Source organism: Porites lutea, chromosome 4 (assembly GCF_958299795.1).
Source record: "Porites lutea chromosome 4, jaPorLute2.1, whole genome shotgun sequence".
Taxonomy (NCBI): domain Eukaryota; kingdom Metazoa; phylum Cnidaria; class Anthozoa; order Scleractinia; family Poritidae; genus Porites; species Porites lutea.
In genome coordinates this window covers 4,963,039-4,969,377 of record NC_133204.1, presented here as the reverse complement: position 1 = coordinate 4,969,377, position 6,339 = coordinate 4,963,039, and positions in this window count along the sequence as shown.

The window sequence follows — 6,339 nt, the reverse complement described above, 5'->3', positions numbered from 1 at the left end:
AACAGTATAATACAATAAATAATAATTAAAGGTAAGATAAAATGCATTTCATTTATTTCTAGAATTAGGGTATTAAAGGTTCAACTACATGCATAATAGACTGTAGTATCAGTCCAGGTATTACTTATCTTGCTTGCTGTGTTGGAATCCCAGTGAATGATTTCTTTTAAGAGTAAGTTTCATCTCTCATTGACTGAAGTATCAGTCCAGGGAGCCCTTGTCTCCCTTGCTTGCAGGGTTAGAATCCCAGTTTATCTAGTTTTAATAGTACGTTTTATCTATTATTGACTGAAGTATCAGTCCAGGGAGCTCTTGTCTCCCTTGCTTGCTGGGTTGGAATCCCAGTTTATCTACTTTTAATAGTATGTTTCATCTATTATTGACTGAAGTATAAGTCCAGGGAGCTGCTGTCTCCCTTGCTTGCTGGGTTGGAATCCCAGTTTATCTCGTTTTAATAGTAAGTTTTATCTATTATTGACTGAAGTATCAGTCCGGGAGCTCCTGTCTCCCTTGCTTGCTGGGTTGGAATCCCAGTTTATCAATATTTAATAGTAAGTTTCATCTATTATTGACTGAAGTATCAGTCCAGGGAGCTCCTGTCTCCCTTGCTTGTTGGATTGGAATCCCAGTTTATCAATATTTAATAGTAAGTTTCATCTATTATTGACTGAAGTATCAGTCCAGGGAGCTCCTGTCTCCCTTGCTTGCTGGGTTGGAATCCCAGTTTATCTAGTTTTAATAGTAAGTTTCATCTATTATTGACTGAAGTATCAGTCCGGGATCTCCTGTCTCCCTTGCTTGCTGGGTTGGAATCCCAGTTTATCTAGTTTTAATATTAAGTTTAATCTATTATTGACTGAAGTATCAGTCCGGGAGCTCCTGTCTCCCTTGCTTGCAGGGTTAGAATCCCAGTTTATCTAGTTTTAATAGTAAGTTTCATCTACCATACCCTGAAATATCAGTGCAGGGAGCTCCTGTCTCCCTTGCTTGCTGGGTTGGAATCCCAGTTTATCTAGTTTTAATAGTAAGTTTTATCTATTATTGACTGAAGTATCAGTCCGGGAGCTCATGTCTCCCTTGCTTGCTGGGTTGGAATCCCAGTTTATCTAGTTTTAATAGTAAGTTTCTTCTATTGTTGACTGAAGTATCAGTCCGGGAGCTCCTGTCTCCCTTGCTTGCTGGGTTGGAACAAAGTTTATCTAGTTTTAATAGTAAGTTTCATCTATTATTGACTGAAGTATCAGTTTGGGAGCTCCTGTCTCCCTTGCTTGCTGGGTTGGAATCCCAGTTTATCTAGTTTTGAAAGTAAGTTTTATCTATTATTGACTGAAGTATCAGTCCAGGGAGCTCCTGTCTCCCTTGCTTGCTGGGTTGGAATCCCAGTTTATCAATATTTAATAGTAAGTTTCATCTATTATTGACTGATGTATCAGTCCAGGGAGCTCCTGTCTCCCTTGCTTGTTGGGTTGGAATCCCAGTTTATCAATATTTAATAGTAAGTTTCATCTATTATTGACTGAAGTATCAGTCCAGGGAGCTCCTGTCTCCCTTGCTTGCTGGGTTGGAATCCCAGTTTATCTAGTTTTAATAGTAAGTTTCATCTATTGACTGAAGTATCAGTCCGGGAGCTCCTGTCTCCCTTGCTTGCTGGGTTGGAATCCCAGTTTATCTAGTTTTAATAATAAGTTTCATCTATTATTGATTGAACTATCAGTCTAGGGAGCTCCTGTCTCCCTTGGTTGCTAGGCTGGAATTCCAGTTTATGTACTTTTAATAATAAGTTTCACCTATTATTGACTGAAGTATCAGTCCAGGGAGCTCTTGTCTCCCTTGCTTGCTGGGTTGAAATCCCAGTTTATCTACTTTTAAAAGTAAGTTTTATCTATTATTGACTGAAGTATCAGTCCAGGGAGCTCCCATCTCCCTTACTTTCTGGATTGGAATCCCAGTTTATCTAATTTAATAGTAACTTTCATCTATTATTGACTGAAGTATCAGTCCAGGGAGTTGCTGTCTCCCTTGGTTGCTGGGTTGGAATCCCAGTTTATCTAGTTTTAATAGTAAGTTTTATGTATTATTGACTGAAGTATCAGTCTGGGAGCTCCGGTCTCCCTTGCTTGCTGGGTTGGAATCCCAGTTGCCCTAAGTGGATATGACTTTGAAAATCAGTGATAATCTTCTTAGAGCAACAACTCTTTCCAAGAAAATCTGAAATAATACCTAAAATAACTGAGATTTTTTTATTTAAACAACGACAAAAAAAAAAATTAAAGGCTTGAAAAAACCCGTTTCGTGAGAAAAGCTGAGATATGGCATGACCTAAAGAAAAGGGTGTATGGCCTGTGCAGTATCCGAGACGCACGTGAGTGCAACGGCCATATAAATTGGGGGACCTCCGCTTGCGTCCATACCGGGACACCTGGGCATGAGCGCTTACAACAGACTTGTTTCGTGACAGAAGCTGAGATATGGCATGACCCGATGAGCGGTACACCGCTACGGCCCGTGCAGTATCACTCATAAAGCTCTGCACCACTGCAGAATGAGTTGATAAGCACTTGAGTGCAACGGCCGTTTTCTTATCAGGCGCCCAATACATCACCTGTCGGTCAGAGGCGACCACCCAGACCTCGGTGTAACTGATGGCTCAGTACCACTCTCACCGCATAAGTAGACAAGCACCCTGTGGAACGCACGAAACCCTCCACCTGGCTTGAGGCCACTGTATTGGCAACAATAGGCCAACTTTGTTTTTGGAATTCCCTTTTTCTACTTATGGCTGCTATTAAATTTATTGAAAGAATTGCTGCTGCTCGAACAGTATAATACAATAAATAATAATTAAAGGTAAGATAAAATGCATTTCATTTATTTCTAGAATTAGGGTATTAAAGGTTCAACTACATGCATAATAGACTGTAGTATCAGTCCAGGTATTACTTATCTTGCTTGCTGTGTTGGAATCCCAGTGAATGATTTCTTTTAAGAGTAAGTTTCATCTCTCATTGACTGAAGTATCAGTCCAGGGAGCCCCTGTCTCCCTTGCTTGCAGGGTTAGAATCCCAGTTTATCTAGTTTTAATAGTAAGTTTTATCTATTCATTGACTGAAGTATCAGTCCAGGGAGCTCCCGTCTCCCTTGCTTGCTGGGTTGGAATCCCAGTTTATCTACTTTTAATAGTATGTTTCATCTATTATTAACTGAAGTATAAGTCCAGGGAGCTGCTGTCTCCCTTGCTTGCTGGGTTGGAATCCCAGTTTATCTCGTTTTAATAGTAAGTTTTATCTATTATTGACTAAAGTATCAGTCCGGGAGCTCCTGTCTCCCTTGCTTGCTGGGTTGGAATCCCAGTTTATCTCGTTTTAATAGTAAGTTTTATGTATTATTGACTGAAGTATCAGTCCGGGAGCTCCTGTCTCCCTTACTTGCTGGGTTGGAATCCCAGTTTATCTAGTTTTAATAGTAAGTTTCTTCTATTGCTGACTGAAGTATCAGTCCGGGAGCTCCTGTCTCCCTTGCTTGCTGGGTTGGAACAAAGTTTATCTAGTTTTAATAGTAAGTTTCATCTATTATTGACTGAAGTATCAGTCCGGGAGCTCCTGTCTCCCTTGCTTGCTGGGTTGGAATTCCAGTTTATCTAGTTTTGAAAGTAAGTTTTATCTATTATTGACTGAAGTATCAGTCCAGGGAGCTCCTGTCTCCCTTGCTTGCTGGGTTGGAATCCCAGTTTATCAATATTTAATAGTAAGTTTCATCTATTATTGACTGAAGTATCAGTCCAGGGAGCTCCTGTCTCCCTTGCTTGTTGGGTTGGAATCCCAGTTTATCAATATTTAATGGTAAGTTTCATCTATTATTGACTGAAGTATCAGTCCAGGGAGCTCCTGTCTCCCTTGCTTGCTGGGTTGGAATCCCAGTTTATCTAGTTTTAATAGTAAGTTTCATCTATTATTGACTGAAGTATCAGTCCGGCAGCTCCTGTCTCCCTTGCCTGCTGGGTTGGAATCCCAGTTTATGTAGTTTTAATAATAAGTTTCATCTATTATTGACTGAACTATCAGTCTAGGGAGCTCCTGTCTCCCTTGGTTGCTAGGCTAGAATTCCAGTTTATGTACTTTTAATAATAAGTTTCATCTATTATTGACTGAAGTATCAGTCCAGGGAGCTGTTGTCTCCCTTGCTTGCTGGGTTGAAATCCCAGTTTATCTACTTTTAAAAGTAAGTTTTATCTATTATTGACTGAAGTATCAGTCCAGGGAGCTCCCGTCTCCCTTGCTTTCTGGATTGGAATCCCAGTTTATCTAGTTTTAATAGTAACTTTCATCTATTATTGACTGAAGTATCAGTCCAGGGAGTTGCTGTCTCCCTTGGTTGCTGGGTTGGAATCCCAGTTTATCTAGTTTTAATAGTAAGTTTTATGTATTATTGACTGAAGTATCAGTCCGGGAGCTCCGGTCTCCCTTGCTTGCTGGGTTGGAATCCCAGTTGCCCTAAGTGCATATGACTTCGAAAATCAGTGATAATCTTCTTAGAGCAACAACTCTTTCCAAGAAAATCTGAAATAATACCTAAAATAACTGAGATTTTTTTATTTAAACAACGACAAAAAAAAAAATTAAAGGCTTGTAAAAACCCGTTTCGTTAGAAAAGCTGAGATATGGCATGACCTAACCTATCTAGGTTTAATGGTAAGTTTCATCTATCATTGACTGAAGTATCAGTGCAGGGAGCTCCTGTCTCCCTTGCTTGCTGGGTTGGAATCCCAGTTTATCTAGTTTTAATAGGAAGTTTCATCTCTTATTGACTGAAGTATCAGTCCAGGGAGCTCCTATGTCCCTTGCTTACTGGGTTGGAATCCCAGTTTATCTAGTTTTAATAGTAAGTAATAACTATGATAGACTGAAGTTTCAGTCTAGGGAGCTCCTGTTTTTCTTGCTTTCTGGGTTGGAATCCCAGTTTATCTAGGTTTAATAGTAAGTAATAACTATGATAGACTGAAGTTTGAGTCCAGGGAGGTCCTGTCTTCCTTGCTTGCTGGGTTGGAATCCCAGTTTATGTAGTTTTAAGAGTAGGTAATAACTATGATAGACTGAAGATTCAGTCCAGGGAGCCCCTGTCTCCCTTGCTTTATGGGTTGGAATCCCAGATTATCTAATTTTAATTAATAGTGAGTAATAACTATGATAGACTGAATATTCAGTGCAGGGAGCTCCTGTCGCGCTTGCTTGCTGGGTTGGAATCCCAGTTTATCTAGTGTTAATAGTAAGTAATAAACTGAAGTTTCAGTCCAGGGAGCTCCCTGTTTTCCTTGCTTGATGGGTTGGAAATCCCAGGTTATCTAGTGTTTTTAAAATAGTTAGTTAAAAAGAGTAAGTCCCATCTATCATAGACTAAGGTATCAGTCCAGGGAGTAGCATTACTTTCTGTGTGTTCTCAGAGTGGTATCTGGTATAGAACCTTTATGGAAAACCACTGCCAATGGGCAGAGTTTATTAACTTTATATAAATATTACGTATTATGTCATAGTTTAGGGAGCATCTGTCTCCCATTTTCGCTGAGTTGGAATCTTACTTGACCTTATAGATGTTAATTGCTTTTTATAAATCACAGAATTTTCATGTATTCTAATACTTCAAGGAAGATCCTTAGGAGCCATAATTTATTAAGTCACTAAATAAAGATCGGGATTGGGGTTGTTACAAGCTCTGAGCTCTTACCATTTTAAGAATATCCTGGTTTAGTTGAACAATTATTAATGACTGTACTTCTGTTAGATTGTTATTTGATTGTTACCTACATGAGTGAAGAAGACAAAAAAAAAATTAGTTAAAGCATAACAAAATGATGAAGTCAGACATTATTTGATGAAATACTCTTTATCTGGCGGTCAAAATTTTATTGTGATAGATTTTTGAAATCAGTGATTACCTAGGGGTGTGCCCCCTGGTTCTCCAAGTCCTGGCCATTTTTAGAACAAAAAGGTGCAAAAACCATACCCTTTGGGGTGGCACCTACCTAGCTGGCTTATATAAGGGGGAGCACTCCCTGGGAGAAAATCCATGTATCTTAAAAATTCTGCCCATGGGCCTGGGTGCCCTCAAAATGCTTTTTTTTGGTTGAGACACTGAGACAGTTCAAAGGCATGTAAATAAAAATTTGTACTACTCTTGTCAGTAAGTGAAAAAGGGAATAATTTTCATTTTAGTAAGTGAATGCAGGCTAAGAAGAGAATTTGTCACAATACAATTTCTACTTTTTATCCTCTAACACCCATGTCTCATTTTAGTCTATTTGCTTATTGGGATAATGCTCATAAAACTAATATATTAAAGTTTGTT